Here is a 19872-nt window from a genome sequence, read left to right on the forward strand (position 1 = left end):
TCAATTCACTAGTAAGAAGAGGACCGAATGTATAGGTCAATTCACGTGTGATCTTATTCATTACAAATTGAAATTAGTTAACATAAAAGGAAAACAAGATAAAACAAGAAAAACACTTCTATTAGCAAATACAATTTCCCCATTTAAAAAATGCATGCATGTGCACACGCTCACACCAAAGTCTGAGGGCTTATCTTTTAGCTCAGTGTATCTCAAATTTTAAAGTGAACACCAGCCACACGGGGATCTGCAATGGGCTTGAGAGACGGCATTGCTAACACTTCCTAGGTGACACCTAAGTTCCTGGTCCCTGAACCACATTTTACGTAGCAAGAAGAGTTTCCAAACCTCTGTCTTTTATTCATTAACAAATGGATTAAAATTGTGCATTGTGTTTCTCCATCTAACCGGAATAAAATGACTAAGAACTGTAGAACTTGAAACCAGAAGAGACCCGTTTTGAATTTATATATCTACGTTTATCTGTTGCAGTATCAGAATATCTCCTTATATTGCTTAGAATTGATAAAAAATACATTAATTCTAAATAATCACAATAAAATGATTAAAAATAATTTATGAAAGTAAATAGAGGGATCTTTTTTTTTGAGACATACTGTTTTCTGCCTGCACATTTCCTTAGATTGTACTAAGATCTAATAAACTGAAAAGTGGGTAATTTGGAATTCTTTCCATCCGTTCTAAACATCATGGATAATCAGTCATAGCGAAGGGAAACCTATAAGACTATTATAACAAAGACAAAGAATAGGGTGGAGATGTTGTCTTGCTATTATAGCCTGGAAAAGAAAGCCTTTCTTTACTTCCAAAGGAATACAACCTCAAAAGAAATGACAAATCGCTGAGCAATGATGAAAAGAATTATGAACATTCCTCCATTTAATAAGAATACAGCTGAAAAGTCAGATACGTTTCAAGTAATGTTCTATACTAAATAAATTGGTTCCTTTAATTTGAGATATCATATCAATTATGAGCTACATGTTCAGACCTTGGCTTTTTCACTTGAAGAGTTGTATGATTTTTTTTCTACAGCGTGGCAAATGTAAGTCATGCATTTCCAGAGATTGTATTCATATCCTATATGAATATTAGTATTTTTAATAAAATAACATATTTTACTGTATTTTTGTATTCTTTGGGTACTTATTTATTTTCTGGCTCATTTCATTGAAACTAGATTTTCATAGGTATTTCATTATTTAATGAAACTTAGATTTGTAAAAGTTATTTGATATCCTGAATGGATTAATATCCTGAAGATTTTAAGAATTAAAAAACAGACAAAGCATAGTATCTACCTTTTTTCTTATTTATACTAATCTCACATTTACAATAAAATACAGAATACTGTCTTAAATGACACAAAGTAAAATCACGTTCCGAGTGACTGAGTCTATTTCCAAAATGTAACCCAAACCTAAGTAAACCTTAGAGTTTAATCTTACAAAGCAAAAGAAATATCAAGCTAGTGAACACGTTTCTACCGATATAAAATATTTAAATTAGCAAAAATATTGCCTTTGTTTCCAGAAAAAACTATTGAACTGAGGAACTTCTAGGCTTTAAGATTATTAAAAAGATTGTCCAGTGTGACTGCTACGATCCCACAAAAATTCAAATTTTATTTGCCAGGTTAAATCTTCCAGCAAATTGTCGGCACTGTGATGTTGGATACTCATATCACAATAATCCTGCCCAAATAGTCAAGTTTGATTACTCCTTGTTCTGTGCTGAGAGGGAAAAGTCCAATAAATTCTCTCTACTACTTTTCAAACTATACAATAGTCACTGTAAACATCAAAAAATGACACAAAATGAGTACCAGCATGAGGACATCTTTTGTCCTAAATGTTAGATTCTGAAGGAAGTACAGTAAATGAATGTGAAGGAAAAGCCTAAGAATAATATGAATTCTTGAGAGAATATAGAGTAGGAACAAATCAGTAAGTCACTTTGCTATTTTATTTCATATAAAAAGACAAAAATAAATACTTAATTTTAAATTAATACAGAAGTAAAAAAAATTACAGGTCTGTTAAATTCAAAGTATATTTTCCATATATGGGGGAGCTCTTAAAATTCATAGGTTATCAACCATTGTAATGAACCCTGGTGGTGCAGTGGTTAAGCACTCAGCTGCTAACCTAAAGGTCCCAAGTTGGAACCCACCAGCCACTCCACGGGAGAAAGATGTGGTAGTCTGCTTCCTTAAAGATTTACAGCCTTGGAAACCCTTTGGGGCAGTTCTACTCCTTCCTATACCATCACTCTGAGTCAGAATTGACTTGATGGCAATAGGTTTGGTTTTTTGATTTGGTTTTATTAACCACCGTACAATAAGGAGCCTGTACATACAAGCCATTATACAAAATCATTTAGGCGACGTAAATGGTTAATGCTTTCAGCTGCTAACTGAAAAGTTGGAGGCTGAGTCCCCTCAGAGGTGCCCCAGAAAAAGGGCAATCTACTTCTGAAAAATCAGCCATTGAAAACCTATGCAGCACAATTCTACTCTGACACACATAGGGTCCCCACGAGTTGGAATCGACTCACTGGCAACCGATTTGGTTAGTTCATTAAAGATGCCTCTTAAGTAAAGTTACCATTTCAGTTATGATATGGGTTAGGTGCTGTAGGTGAGAGACACAAAAAGATAATGTCTTCTAAAAGATAAGAGTTTGTATCACCCAAAAAAAAAAAAATCTGAGCTGATATGGTGGTGACTGTACATGAAGTTATGCAGGGCGAAGTCCTTACATATTGTTATTCCGACATCCACATAGTCCAAGATGACTCAGTCGTATTTCACGTTCCAGTCAACAAAGAGAACTGGAAAAAGAAAGAAGACAGCTTTTCCTTTTAAAGACATGACTCGGAAATTGCACCCATCACTTCTGTTTTCTTCCAGTTGGCCAGAACTTTAATCACATGACTATACTTCACTGCAAGGGAATCTGGGAAACGTAGCCATTAACTAGGCAGTCACCTTCCGAGTTCATGAGAATTCTATTTGTATAGAAGAATGAGAAAATGATATTGAGGGACAATTAACACCCTCTGCCACTGTGATTTTTAGACTTCATAGCATTTTTGTGGTTAGTCTTTTCAATGTCAAATCAAGACACTAAGACATGCCTCTTCTCCTTGATGATAAGTATTAAATGAACATATAAAATGTAAACCAGTGTATACATGTGAGACATTCGTTATACTTTACACTGTCATTTTACTGAGCAGACAGGGAAAAAATAAAAGGCAGAAGATGAAACGAAGAAGATTGGGAATTATTTGTTGATGCTGTTTTCACAGAAGAAACATTCAGAGTGCTCAAGTTGTAAACCCAGTTTGAAGTTCAGTTTAGTCATCTGTGATGTGCTAAGCTGTAAGGATGGGTTAATAAATTACATCACTGCTGTAATTTGAAATGACACCTATTTGCATCAAAATATTTCAGATGGTATTCCAATCTGAATGACGCATTCCACAGGAATGCTACGACATCAACTCTTATGCATTTGCCTCTGTGTGCCAACAACTGTGCTCTGCACTACAGATGAAGATGAATTTTGGTTAGGTAAGAAGGAAAAGTATGTGCAGGTTTAAATAAATAAATTACAAAACGAGGTTATAAGTCAAGTTATACAGATAAGAAGAAAGTATTGTGGAAGGAGCCTACAGAGGAAAAAAATTTACTCAGCAAGCATGGCATTTTGGTATCATGCAAATGATGCTCTAAAATGCTATGCTTGCTGAGTAGCATGATTCTCTAAAGTTACAATATTGAGCAGAAACTTGATTTCAGTTTTGGGAAATAACAAGTATTACTCAAAATAGCTCCCAACCTGCTAAACTTCCTGAAATCTCAGCACAAAACATAAGCAATAGAAATGTAAAAGCTGTTCAAATAAACCACTTTAATAAGAAGGTCATGGGAATGAAAAAAAACCTAATAAATACATTTAATATGAGAAAATCTAAAATGAACAAACGTATTTATTGCTTCTTGTTGTTTATGTTAGTTGTCATCGAGTCAATTCCAACTCATGGCAACCTTATGTATAACAGAATGAAACAGTACCAGTTCTGTGCCATCCTCACACTCATTGCTATGTTTGAGCTCTTTGCTGCAGCCATTGTGTTAATCCATCTCATGGAGGGTCTTCCTCTTTTTCACTGACTCTCTGCTTTACCATGCCCAAAGTCCTTCTCTAGTGATTCGTCTTTCCTGATGATTTGTCCAAAATAAGCAAGATGAAGTCTTGCCATTCTCTCTCCTAAGGAGCATTGTGGCTATACTTTCAAGATTGAACTGTTCCTTGTTCTGGCAGTTCACAGTATACTCAATATTCTCCTCTAAGACCACAATTCAAATATGGCCATTCTCCTACGATCTTCTTTTGTCATTGTCTAGCTTTCACATGCATATGAGGCAATTAACTTATTGTTTATTATGTTGTTTTATGCATTTAAAATATAAGTACAGGAATAGTCCTTGTATTTCTATCTTTAACGAATTAATTTCTTTGAAAGAAGTGAATATATATGGAATAAAAATGTTCTTAGTAATATTGATTTCTTTTTGTTTGAATAATTTTGTCTTTTGACAATAAAACAAAGCAAAGCAACCCATCAAAATATAAAATCATTTTCAGTGTAAGAAACTTGGGGACACTGTTTTTAAAGGATTTGTAACTATCTCCCTGTATGTTTCCTAGATGCATGTTTAAGGTCAGAGTGATAAAATCGTAATATTGTTAGGCACTAAATACTCTGGCATTACTGAGTCTGTTATTACATTTCGTGTCATTACTAAGTCAAAAACATCCAAGATGTAATTTTGTTTGGGACACATTGCTAGCTAGGCAGTAAAATTAGAACTCTGAGGCTGACTAAAAAGTCATCTTGAGGTATTGGTTCATAGTTTGATGGATGTCTTAGCTTAAAATATTTGCATATTCAAGTGAGTTTTGTTTGACAATTGTACATGCAATCTGAATACATATAAACTTTCCTATTTACATTTAATTCTAACTTTTAAAATGTTTTCTGGAAATTAAATGGTTTTTAACAGAATATCATATTTTACCAAGTATTTTTAATTCTTTGGGTACTTATTTGTTTTCTGGCTCATTCTTTTAAAACTACATTCTCAAGATATTTCATTATTTAATGCAATTTACATTTTTTTGAAGTTATTTAATTATAATTCCAATATATCCTAAACTTATAAAATTAAATTCCAGAAAAAATTGAGTTCTGCCACTCTTCAGACCGTGAATTTTTGTGATACTAATTGAGAGATTTTCTGGAGAAATAGAACCAGTGTGATATATACATATCTATGTACATATATGTATATTAAGAGAGAGAGAGAACAAGGGAGAGGGAGAGGAGAAAGAGTTACTTCAAGAGATTGGATCACATAATTGTGGAACTGCAAAGTCCAATATCCAAAGGTCAGGTGATAGGCTAGAGACTCCTACTGACTCACAGGATGATGGAGGGCTGGCAAGAACGAAATGTGTAGGTTCCAGTAGTAGGCTGGAGACTTCTGTAGGCTCGTCCCAAGATCTGTAGATCAGGTGATGGAAAGAACGCAGAGTAAAGAAAGAGAGAGAGTAAGATCTGCCAAAATATCTTATTGTTAGTCTGGAAGCAGAACACACCCTAAAGAAACTCCTTGTTCAATTGATTGACTGATTACATTACATTAGATTACAGTATAGAAGGTGAATGATTGTATTACATTGCATTAAGACTTCATTGTGGAACAGTAACTAGTCTAGTGTTTGACCAAACCACTGAAAACCATAGCCAAGACAAGCTGACACTTAAAATTAACCATCACAGTGATCAAAAATGTCTCTCGTCCAGCTGAAATCCCATCTTAAAGACCCATTAGTTTCTATTAAAGTATGAGGACAGATATCCTTGTCTCCCCTCCTCAATGCCCACACTTCAAGCTAATTATCAGTCATGAAAACATTAGCATAAGTTATTAGGGAAGGTTACTTGAGGCCACTTGGAACTCGATAGAAGCATATTATGATGATGGGGGAAATGGGCATTCATGACCCACACTAAGTACCTCCGTGGTACAGTAGACCTATAAAGGGTGTCACTGAGTGACTCTGAAAATCCTAAAGCAATAATAGCAATATGTGATGCCAAGTGTGGAGAGCAAGGACCTCTTCCAATGAAGATGGGGAAAAGCATTGCGAAGAGTGATAAAATAGTAACAAAGGCAAATATAGCCAATTTTACGATTTTGCCAAAGACCCAGATCTCAGATACCTTCATAGAATAGAAGCATTTTAGAGAATAAAGTAGTTTTAAATTTTTTTCAAGCAACTAAGGCCTACAGGATCAGCCTAGCATCTAGCTAGTGCCTGGTAGGTGATAGGTAAGCGTTAAATATTGAATGACAGGATTTGGGCTGGTGGATGCTTAATTCAGCATTCTCCCTGTGGTGGTCTGATAAAACGTCCTATTAAAAGAGATTTCTGTAGTCAAACAAGTTTGAGGAACTCGCCATCCTATAATCCCCTCTTAGAGACCCAAGCTTCTATTAGCATATTAAAGGCTTTGAAAAGTTTTAGAGTTGAGAAATCTTTGCAAAAACCAGCATTTCCAGATTTATTTGACCTTATAACCATTTTTTAGCAACACCTATGAATATCTTGCGAAAATACTGAAATGATTATAAGCCCCTTCCATCCATGGCTGTGCAAATGTGCTCCTAGTTGCAAACTACAATAAAGGGAAGATAATTGATATGCATTATAACCAGTAATGACAACCACAAAATTTTGATTTATTAAAATACATATCTTTGTCAGCAATATCCTTTTTAATGATAATTTAGTATGAAAAGGAGTGTCAAGTGACCATTACTAAAAATTCAAATCCTCCCATTTATCTTAAAAAAAGATACTGTATAAGCAATAATCAAGCAAGCAGTCCCAACAGCGACTGGCTTGACTACCTTAAAAACTGAAAGTAAATAAGACCAATTTAATCATCAGTGCTCCACTAAGCGCCCCTGAAGCGTTGTTAATTGTGGTGGTGATTGTAGTGATGTGGCTTCCTGCCCATCAGAAAATGGATTGACAGGACCAACAGTTGAAATGAGGTACAGAACCAATTACTAAGGTTGTTTTAAAATTACTAATGCAAGTCAAATTTTAACAAATAATCTAAAAGAAATAATCTGAATCTTATGCCTAATTTTTTCCAGCTTTTCTTGAAAAACAAGGCAAATATATTCAAAAACACATATAGAAAATTGTCTTAGGCTTTGTTCTCTAGAGGAGCAAAACCACTGAAGCGTCTGTATAAATGTATATATATAGAGAGAGAGAGAGAGATCTCAAGGAAATGGCTCATGCAGCCGTGGAGGCTGGCAAGTCCCAAATCCGTGGGGTAGGCATTTGGTTGGAGGTTTCTCCTGACTTCCATGGTTGCAGGGGTTGATGAACCCAAAATTGGCAGGTCAGGTGGAAGGCTGCTGGCTCACGTCCCAAGAGCCAGAGGACAGAGGATAAAGAGTTGGATGCAGGATCCAGAGAGAGCTTTGCAAGAACATCCATATATACTGGATGCAGGTCACACTCCCAGGGAAACTGACTGGCTTTCAGCTGTTTGGCATTCAACCAATTGGCCTTCAACTGACTGGCCTTTCAACTGATTAGCTGCTCAGATCAGATCACAAAATGGAGGATGATTATATAATATCTGCCAAACCAATGAGAATCATGGCCGAGCCAAGTTGACACATAACCTTAACCATCACAAGAATGATTAAGAAGATGCTGGGATCATACAAAAACAGCATCCCCCCCCCAAAAAAAAAAAGGCTGCGCCTGTTGATGCTACTTAGGTTCAACTAAACACTTCGTGAAATTAGTTTTCTTGGTTTGAAGGTTTAGGGACATGGCTTCATTGATCTATCTAGTCAATTGGCCTGAAGTTGATTTTAGACATTCTGTTCCACCTCCTAGTTTGTTGAATAGCGCCTGAGGTCTTAAAAGCTTGTGAGAAGACCACATACAACAATTGGTCCCTATTTGCCTGGAACAGAAGAAGAAGTAGAAGACCCGGGAATCAGAGAAAGAAATGAACTGTAGGTTTAATTGCCTTCACAAACTATAACCTCCATTAGAGTGAGACCAAAGAGATGGGTGGTACCCAGCTACCATTACTGAACACTTTGATCAAGGGCCCAATTGATAGATCCTGATCAAAAGCAGGAAAAGAGTGGAACAGAACTTCAAACTCATATGTAAACCAAATCTAATGCCTGAAAATAGTCTTTAAACTTGAACCGAAACTATCCCATGATGCCATTGTTAAACTAAACAACAGTTTAGCCCAATTAATAAAGAATGTTGGCCTAGAGCATAGTGCTCTTATAAAGAATTATCTATATGAGTGTACACTGACAACAGTTAACCTAAACACAAATGAGACCTTTAAGGGGCAGGGAGCCTAAATTAATGGTGATAAAACAATATGGATAGAGAGAGAATGGTGACACAGTGTGAAGTATGTAACCAATGTTACTGAACTGCTCATGTAGAAACTGTGAATGGATGCATGTTTGGGTGTGTATATTTCCAACCAAAATTTTAAAAATATATATAAAAGAAGAAGGAGGAGGAGGAGGAGAAGGAGAAGAAGAGGAAGAAGTTGGGATCAATATGTTGGAACTGTTTCTGTGGCTGAAGTAATTTTTTAGTGCTGCCCCAAACTCTGGACTTCTCTATTAGCTTGAATTTCTGGCTTTTGCAGAGGCCAATAGGGTATCTTGCTAAACACTGGTATTTGAGGGGAATTTGATGGTTTGTGTAACAACATTCATGTCTTCTCAATCTCTAGCCCAGTGCTGTTCTCCCTCCATTTGAACTTTCGTAATTATTGCTTTAGGTCACATAGAAAATGTGTGTGGTTGCCCCACTAATAAATGTTTTTGGTTGCATTGGAAGTTATCTCTTAAAATAATAAGACAATACACTTTGTAGTAGTAAGATACTTGAACAGCCTGGTGCATAAATAACTTAAATTTCTAATTTCTATGTAGGTCAGACCTGGAACCTTCAGGCACTTAGACAATAAGCTGGTAAAAGAAAGCAGAGGAGGTCAGAATAAAAGAAATGAGAAGAAGATACAATTTTCTGTCACCAAGGACTTAGGCACCCTTCTCATGGACATAAAGGGGCCCCGGTGGCGCAGTGGATTAGCATTTGGATGGTAAACGAAAGGTTGGCAGTTCGAACACACCAGCCATTCTGTGGGAGAAAGATGTGGCAGTCTGTAAAGATTACAGCCTTGGAAACCTTATGGGACTGTTCTACTCTGCCCTATAGGGTCACTATGAGTCAGAATCCATTTAATGGCAACGGTTTTGTTTTGGTTTTCCCATGGGCCTGCCCTGGAACTACCTACCTAGTCTAGTGATCACATACAGCTGCATAATTCTGCAACATTAAATGTAGGTAGTTCACTCTGTAGCCACAACAACTTCTCATGCCTTTGGACTCACCCAACTTTTCTAAATATATTTCTTCTCCAAGTTCTTCAGGATCCTTTCAAACACTGTTTTGTTTTTGCTTTGCTTTGTTTTGCTTTTGTTTGCTTGTTTTTTACTAGTATCTTGAACTTCCTTACACATTGCTGTACCTATCCGGAAAACAGCTATTTTTCTTCTATACCCAACCATTTGCTTTGTAGGGCAGGAATTATGCCTTTCTCTCTGACCGTGGTAGGATACAACCCAAAACCATCTTGTCGATTCTCACTCATGGCAACCCCACGTGTAGCAGAGTAGAACTGTGCTCCATAGGGTTTTCAAGGACTGATTTTTTTGAATTAGATCACCAGATCTATCTTCCGAGGCACTGCTGTGCAGACTTGATCCTCCAACTTTAGGTTAGCAGCCAAATGTGCTAATTGTTTGCATCAACCAGGGACTCCAGATGACTAATACATATAATTATCTTCCACATAATAGTTAATAAATAAACGTTAGCTCCCTTATCCATGCTTTTTTTTTCCCCTAAAATACAGAGCCATGGAAAAGACGATATGATAGCAGGAGGAAATTGAAATAATTAGAAATCTCTTACTGCATTACTATAGAGGTTTCATTTAAAGAATGTGTAGAAAAATTCGTCATGTCTCCAACATACTTTATTCGAATTTTCTTTTTTTTTAACAACCTGAATTTATTTAATTTTTTTAAAATAGATTGTGCCTATTTGTACATTATTGTTTCCATAGATCTATATGGGCTGTTTATAAATGTAAATGATCATGTAATGACTGTGTTTATATAATTGACACCGTACTACTGAAATTAAATTAACAGTGATTTTTATAACCTGTTAGGTACAGAATGGAGTAGTTAAGGGAGTTACACAGGATACAACCAAAAAAAACCCTTTATTTCTGACCATGAGGAAACTGCTTGCAGCTCAGACTTCTCTTAGAAATTAATCTTCCTGTGAAACATGTGTAAGATAACACCTTTTTCCTCTGAGTGATCAAGGGCTCAGGAGCAAAACCCAAAGAGTTAGATAGTCATGTCAGCAGAAAGAGAAGCCATTTCAAGCTAAGTAACTAGGGCTGGCATTTTACAGAGAATAATTGAGAGATGGTACCTCTTTAGGAGCCTTCATTGATTAAAACACAGCATTAAAAATGAACTTCTTGTACCCACATAAGCAAAGACTAAGAATTATCTCTAAATAGTTAAAATGGCACTATATCAAGACAGGGAAATCCTGCAACAGACTAGTGTGGAAAATGAGCATCAAGTGGCAAAGGAAAGGAGAAGCAGAATTTGTCAAAGGAAGGAAAAGTGTCAAGATAAAATGTACTTTCAGCCGTATCTAAGTATTATCACTGGTTGCTTAATGAGAGAGAAGTTGATTGCCCATGAATACGATGAAGCATGTACCCTAGAGGGTAGTTGGAGATTTGAGAGGAGAGATGAGAGTAGTACACCTAAATAAGGTGGTGTAGACCTTGTAAACCATGTTAGGAGCAGAGGGAAGTCATTACCCTACTTAACACTATAATAGAATTTTCAAAGTTTATCCTATTTTCGAGGAGCCAATTGGTGTTCATTTTCCATGCTGGGTGCTGGGATGACCCTATTCTGTGAAGAGTACCTTGAACCAGAGAATAAACTAGAGAAGAGAAGATTGGTAAAAATGGAAGCAGCAAGGTCACAATGTTGTTGCAGAAGTCAAGGAAAGAGTTATTTTGGCCAGAAATAAGTTACTAGCAGTGAAGAAGGAGAGAGAGAAACAAAGAACAGAGATAAGATACAGGATAGAATCAACAGAGCCTAATGATTCATTAGACGTGATTTTAGTAAGGCAGACTGTGGAGTCTAATACAACACAGTTACAGCTTGAGCAACTGAGTGCTTGGCACTGTCATTCTCTGAGTTGAAAAAGATGGAGTAAGTTTGTGGACAGAGAAGAAGAGCAAGAATTCAATGTTTAACACATTAAATTTTATGTATCTTTATGACAGCCAAGTATAATGTCTCAAGACAGTTGGACATACAGGCTCAGAGAAATATGGGAAAGATCTAAATTTGGAAGATTACAAAGCTTTACATAATCTACACATTTATAAGAGCTCATAAAATCTGTGTCTTTATTCTTCTACTCCTAGCACCTTTGTGCTAGGTCCCAGTGCCTGCTACCTGCTCCGGGACCCCCTCTTTTCAATTATCCCATTCCAGCATATCTTCATCCTCCACTTCTCTACTGACTCCTTTTCATCATCTTTTATATATGCTAAGGTTTCTCTTATGTTCAACAACAGGCAAGCAAACTAGCAAAACTCTTATCTCCTAGTCACCACTCTATAGGTCTCCTTTTTAACAGAATTGCCTACATTTCTTTTTAGTTCCTTCTAAAGACTGTCTTCCATCCTTCACCCCACACCCCATACCCTGCATCGCCATTTTTACACCAAAATTGTACTGGTTGTTAGCTGTGAAATCCAATGACCCTTCTCAGGTCTTATCCTCAGAGAACCACCTACCTAACACTGTTGACCATTCCCTCCTTCTAGAAGCCCTCTCTAGACATTTTGACCACCAATTCTCCTGGTTACTGCCCCTAGGTCTCTTTTATAGGGTCTTCTCCTGTCCTTCAAAGGCTGATACTCTTTACATATTCTACACATACCCCGGTGTGATGTCATTTATTCCTGATGATTATTATTTTTGTTTTTATGATTCTCAAACCAATATGTCTGGCACAGAACTCTCCCATGAAGAGAGTATATGCTAACAAGGTGAAATGCTATCCCATCTCATTATCTGAATATCTTCTAGTCTTGCTTTCCCTTATAATGCTCCAATCTAACTCACATACTGAGTATTCCATGAACACACCAAAGTTGAGAGCACCTATGCTCTTGGCTCACATCTATCCCTAACCTAGAATGTTCTATATCTTTATTCTATAATTATATATTATCATTCTTTTAAGGACAAGTTCAAAACTTACTACTCTAATAAATTTTTCTCTAACCACTCCTCCTGAATTCTTATGATATCACCATACCACCATATAGGACCACAGAGCATTCCAACAGAATGGGGAAACTATCAAATAATATCATTAATATCACCACTCAAGCAAAATTTTACTGAAAGTAGTTAAAAAACAGCTGCAACCATATATCAACAGGCAGCAGCTAGAAATTCAAGCCAAGTTCCAAAGAGAATATGTAACCAGGGATATCATTGCTGATGTCAGGTGGATATCACCAAAAGCAGAGAATACCAGAAAGATGTTTACTTGAGTTTTACTGACTATGCAAGCACATTTACTATGTGGATCATAGCAAATTATGGATAACAATGAGAATAAAGGGAATTCCAGAACACTTAGCTGTGCTCACGTGGAACCTGTACATAGATCAAGTGGCAGTCATTCAAACATAACAAGGGGATACTGTGTGATTTACAATTGGAAAAGGTGTGCGGCAAGGTTGTATCCTTTCACCATACTTATTCAGTCTGTATGCTAAGCAAATAATACGAAGAAGAACACAGCTTCGGGATTGGAGAAGACTCATTAACAACCTATGACATTCAGATGACACAATCTTGGTTGGAAAAGTGGAGAGGACTTGAAGCATTTACGATAAAGATCAAAGACTATGGCCTTCAGTATAGATTACACCTCAATATAAAGAAAACAAAAATCCTCATAAATTGGACCAATGAGCAACATCATGGTAAATGGAGAATTGAAGCTGTCAAGGATTTCATTTTACTTGGATCCATAATCAACGCCCATGGAAGCAGCAGTCAAGAAATCAAATGACTTATTGCATTGGGCAAATCTGAGGCAAAAGATGTCTTTAAAATCTTAAAAGCAAATATGTCACTTTGATGACTGAGGTGCACTTGACTCAAGCCATGGTATTTTCAATCACCCCCTATGCATGCAAAAACTGGAGAATGAAAAAGGAAGATAGAAGTATTGAGGCATTTGAATAGTTGTGGTGGTGAAGAATATTGAATATATCATGGACTACCAGAAGAACAAACAAATTTGTCTTGGAAGAAGTACAGCCAGTGTGCTCCTTAGAAGGATGGCGAGACTACGTCCCACATATTTTGAACATGTTATCAGGAGGGATCAGTCCCTGGAGAAGGACATCATGCTCGGTAGAGGGTCAGCAAAAAAGAGGAAGACCCTCAATAGGATGGGTTGACACAGTGGCTGCAACAATGGGCTCAAGCATAACAAGGATTGTGAAGACGGCGCAGCACTGGGCAGTATTTCATTCTCTTGTACATGGGATTGCTATGAGTCAGAGCCGATTCGACGACACCTATCAACAACAACTTTGGACATGTTATCAGGAGGGACCAATTCCTGAAAAAGGATATTATGTTTCGTAAAGTAAAGGGTCAGCAAAAAAGAGGAAGACCCTCAAGAGATGGATTGACACAGTAGCTGTAACAATAGCCTCAAATATAGCAAGAATTGTGAGGATGGTGCAGGACTGAACATTTCCTTCTATTATCCATGAGTTCGCTATGAGTGGGAGCCAACTTGACAGCACCTGACAACAGCAATCACCACATAGCACAGAAATGGTAAATACTTTCATCTTAAATGCCAATTCAAGATGGTTCTTGAATCAATGCCATCTTAGTTCACAAGTAACACCACCCTGGAGTTCAGTGTGAGGAAGATACACTCTTGCTTGTGTTCAGACTCAGCAGAAAACTGTCATGATTGATTAGCAATGTCTACCATGAACAGAAGAGAGGAGAAAGAGCAGCCTCAGCTCTTATAGTTGCCATACATGATATAGCTCTTAAGAGATACTTCCTTGAATTGTTTCTCGTGTATGTAAATGCCCTGTCCCTCCAACCAGATTTTTAATCACAGCAGCTAAAGGACTGGATAGTCTTCATATTCTGATGCAAATAAAAATGATGTTCAGTAAGTGTTTGATGATGATGATGACGATGAGAAGGAGGATGTGCAGGTAGAATAAACTTTAACAATAGAAACAAATGTGGTATACAGAAAAAGTAAGCTTTGTTAAAAAAAAAATTGATGTCTTATTATCTATTCCGTAAAGACACATTCCAAAATTAAATCACCTTACGCCCTGCAAGCCCAGATGGGATAATAATATTTTTAGAGAACACATTTTTCTTTTGAATCTCATGTAATCCCCCTCTAAAGATCTATCCATTTTAAAGTATAGGCTGTCGTTGAGATGCTGTCTATAAAACTGTGCATATGGCATCTGTTAAATCCAAAGTCAGACTCCACTCTTAAATGCTCCTATTCATTTTAGTAAAACAATAGCTTGAGATGTAGGGTGCCTTCAGATTTTTAAACATATTTTAGAAGAAATGGGATATGTAGAAAGTGTTATATTAAACTGATGCTAGTTTTTTTTTTTAATGACAGTGGCGGTACGGGGGGGAACCTAAAATAAGGAAATTGCTCTTGGGCCTCCACCTCCTCACAATCTCTCATGACTTATCCCATTGCACCCACTCTTGAGGGATGCCTTCATGGTTAGAACAACACATAAAACATATGCTTCATAACATAGCTCAAAGAGAGCACCATAGTAGTAACAGTTACCATTAAGTTGATTCCGACTCATGGCCACCCCATGTATGTCAGAGTAGAACGGTGCCCCATAGGGCTTTCAGTGGCTGTGATCCTTCGGAAGTAGATCACCAAGGCTTTCTTCCAAGGCACCTGTGGGCGGATTTGAACCACCAACCTTTTGATTAGTAGCCAAGTGCTTAACCATTTGAGCCATCGAGGAACTTCTAGGAGAGCTCTAGACTTATAGAAAAATTGAATCCATTAATCAGGCATTTAAATATTTAATATTTTTGGCATAACATAGTTTATCAAGAAAATATTCTACATCCTATTTTGGTGAGTAGCATCTGGGGTCTTAAAAGCTTGTGAGCAGCCATCTGAGATACTCCATTGGTCCCACCCATCTGAAGCAAGGGAGAATGAAGAAAGCCAAAGACACAAGGGAAAGATTAGTCCAAAGGACTAATGGACCGCGACTACCACAGCCTCCACCAGACTGAGTCCAGCACAACTAGATGATGCTCGGCTACCACCTCTGACTGCTCTGACAGGGATCACAATAGAGGGTCCCAGACAGAGCTGGAGAAAAATGTAGAACAAAATTCTAACTCATGAAAAAAGGCCAGACTTACCGATCTGACAGAGACTGGAGAAACTCTGAGAGTATGGCCCCCGATACCCTTTTAACTAGGTACTGAAGTCATGCCTGAGGTTCACCCTTCAGCCGAAGATCAGACAGGCCCATAAAACAAAACGAGACTAAATGGGCACACCAGCCCACGAGCAAGGACGAGAAGGCAGGAGGGGACAGGAAAGCTGGTGATGGGGAACCCAGGCTTGCGAAGGGGAGAGTATTGATGTGTAGTGGGGTTGGCAACCAGTGTCACAAAACAATGTGTGTATTAATTGTTTAATGAGAAGCTGATTTGCTCTGTAAACCTCCATCTAAAGTACAATAAAAAAAAAGATTACAGAGAATAAATAAATATTTAATATTTTAATTTAGATTCCTAGTTTAATCTCATTGTTGTTTTTAATGTCTTTCTATGGTTTTGTCAATATTAGTGGTTGATGAACTAAAATCAATTTAACAGTTTCAAACAACAAAACAGAATATCCAAAGTTAGCAAATTTAACTTTTAAAGTTATTCCTTTCTCACTACTTGCTGCAGTACTTCTCTATAAGTGAGGAAATATGCCGCAGCACTGGAAGTAGCATGAGACTTCTATAAACATGGCTCTGAAACAGAAATAATACCAGGAAAACTGTGTATTGGAAATACTAGGAATAATGGCGAAACGGGGGCTTCAAAATTAGACAGGCCACTGTTTCAATCACTCTCCATCACTTACTCTATCATCTTCAGGAAGTTGTTTAACCTCCATATATCTTGGGCAACGGTCTCATCCACAAAATGGGAATAGTAATACCTGTCACCTAGAAGTAGCATGTAATCAAATGAAATAATGAATATTATTTAAAATGCCTAGAACACAAAAAGATATTAATAATAAATGTTGGCTCTGATTATTATTTTACTTTCAAGTGATCTCAAATAAAATAACAAGCTCAAAATCTGGATTGGGACACACCTTTTACTAATTTTTATTAAAGTATTCGTGGATGCATTTGCTTGACTGAAATGGGAAAGTATAACACCAAATTGTAAAGATAAAAATAATGTTTATTATAGAAGTGATCATATTGAAGTATATGGTCTGTCACACTGGCTGGGATGGTATACAATGTTCTCTTCCCTTTTCTTGTTATTTTGTACTTAAGAAATAAATAATTCAGTATAAATGTTCCCCTAAAGTTATTGACAATACACTATTATAAGTAATATGTGTTGTAATACTTTTATAGTGCAATAGATAGTATTTGGGGAGAAATATTTATTAATGGATTGGTGCCATTTATTCTTAAAAGCTGTTCATAAATAAAACAACAATGCTTAAAATTTTCATGAATCTTGACAAATCCCTAAACCTTCTTTCTTTTCTTTCTTTTCCTTAAAAATTAGTAATTAAGTAGGTAGAGCAAGATTGATATAGAGTGGATCCATCTTGCAAATTTCTTCTAAAATGGAAATACTTTTTTATGTTCCTACAACAGGTGTTAATGTTCTCCTTTTTTATACTGTTATTGACTGGAGATGTTTAGAGGTCCCAGGATCTATAGACAGTCTGAGAACTAGTGAGAAATTACTTTGAAGCTAAACTGAGGCAGGTGGTCATTTGGCACTCTGTGACTTTCTTTGTGTCTTTTGTCATTCAGGAACATGAGGTAGACTTTAGAGAGTTTTGTGTATGTGTGTGTGTGTGTACGCTTAAGTGTCTGTGATAAAAAGTTTGACAATATACATTATGTGGTAATCTTCTCTGGAGAGGATTCGAAGTCTTCCACAAAAAATATGAAGGCTTAAAAGTAAGAAAGTGGAAGACATATAAGATTCTGCCTCATAAATCTCAAAAAAAAATATGGTGGCTGAAAGTATGGTGTAAATAAAATAAAATACAAAGTAAAAATTATAGTTTAAAAAGTATAATTCAATAGTCTACACATAAAAGAAACTATGAGAGCCCAGAATATATATTTGAGAATATTTTGGATCCCTTTAGAGCTTCAAAACAATAACCTGATATTATTAGTAATTTAGACGCAAATAATTTGGTTTATTTGTTTTAATGGGTTCCAGACTAGTTATAGGAGTCCCTGGGTGGCTCAAACAGTTAAGCACTCAACTACTAGCAGAAAGGTTGGTGGTTTGAACCCACTCAAAGGCACTTTGGAAGACAGGCCTGATAATCTGCTTCTGAAAGGTCACAGCCTTGAAAACCCTGCTCTGCACCAGGAGTCAGAACTGACGCAACAGCAACTAACAAAAACAACAACGGAGTAGATACAGAAAGAGGAATATCCTCGATATTATTGTTTACTTTTTCTTTTATCGGAACCATCTGTCTAAGAAAACCCACTATATTCTAGTGGTAAAATAACAGGGTCAAGAATTTGGTGTTTCAATAAACAATTGATTGTCAGATCCCATAGAATTTTAGTCATTTGCTGAACGTTAATTCTCAAGGAAATCACAATCATTATGTTTTGTCTGTTAAGTGACAATAGAGATGGTAACCTCAAAATACTGTTATAGAGATTAATGAGTTCATCTTGGCAGCACATTATAAACCTCTCAAACGACAGGTTTTATATAAGACCCAAAATAACAGTAATATGTTAAAAACCTGAAAACTGCTCTTGGAGGTAAATGTCAGGACATTCTGTATAAAAATAACCCTGTATTATGCTCTTTGAAGCCGCAAACAATTTGGGAAGGTAAAATTTTATTTTCTCTGATGTTCCAATGACACATAATTCCATGAGAAAAAATTAGATCTAGATATGAAATAGAGGACACCTGGAGACAGATGAACTGGAAAGTGAAATTTGAAATGAATCATTGAGCTAATGCATAAAAGCTATGAATCTGAATGTTTTACCCATGCTTCCTTTGCTAATCGCATTTGTTTCCTGCTGCTGCTTATTTTTGTGATGTTTTTAACACTAAATCTGTGTGTATGAAGAATGAGGTCTGTTACCTTTCATGTTTAGAGTTCCTGGAGAACTGTGTCCTATATTTAGTTCAATGGTGAAGACTTATAAAAATGCTGGGTGCAGCTGATGTCCCTGTCATTAGCTAAACCATTTCTTATGAATCTTAGTGAAAACTGATTGATAATCTCCATCCAACAATCGGAATGTCCTTTCCTCTTCCCTCCTTAACCAAACCCGTTGCCATTGAGTAGATTCTAACTCATGGCGACCCCATGCGTTACAGAATAGAACTGCTCTGTAGGGTTTTCTTGGCTGTAATTTTAAGGCAAAGGTCCTTGGGTGGTGCAAATGATTTGTGTACCACTACTAACCTAGAGGTTGGCAGTTTGAACCCACCCAGAGTTACCTTGGAAGAAAAGCCTGGCAATCTGCTCCCATAAAGACTACAGACAAGAAAACCCTATGGAGCTGTTCTACTCTGCAACTCATGGTGTTGCCATGAGTTAGAATCGCCTCTGTAGCAATTAACAACAACAAAAAATCTTAATTGAAACAGACCACCAGACCTTTCCTCTGAGGTTCTTCTGGGTGAGTTCAAACTACCAACCTTTAGGTTGGTAGTCGAGCACAAACTGTTTGATGAGCTATAATGTTCCTGTAATTAGGGTCTATATGTCCATCAACAACTTCAAGTTTCAAGCCCCCGTATCTTCTAATTCTGAGGTTCCCTCAAGGACAATAAAAACCTGACAGCACCACTAATAGGTATTTGCAAACTCTGTGATTTACTGTGTTATATTTTGCATTATCCCAAAGTATAGCTAAATCCTGGAAACAAAATGATCAAGAAACTGAATTCTAGGGGAGCTGGACTTACTGCTTAACTTAAAAGTAATCACAAAAATATTTTTCTTTCCATCAGTCTAGTTGACAGTCAATTAATATAGTCAGTGTAACCAGTTCCCATAGAAGCAGATAATCTATATTGATTATACAGAAGATTAAATTGATGGCCATCTAAGATGCATCAATTGGTCCCAAGTACCTGGAGTAAAGGAGAATGAAGAACACCAAAGACACAAGGAAAGCATTAGCCCAAGAGACAGAAAAGGCCACATAAACCAGAGACTTCATCAGCCTGAGACCAGAAGAACTAGATGGTGCCCGGCTACC

This window comes from Trichechus manatus, unplaced genomic scaffold (genome assembly GCF_000243295.1).
Source record: "Trichechus manatus latirostris isolate Lorelei unplaced genomic scaffold, TriManLat1.0 scaffold00193, whole genome shotgun sequence".
Lineage (NCBI taxonomy): Eukaryota > Metazoa > Chordata > Mammalia > Sirenia > Trichechidae > Trichechus > Trichechus manatus.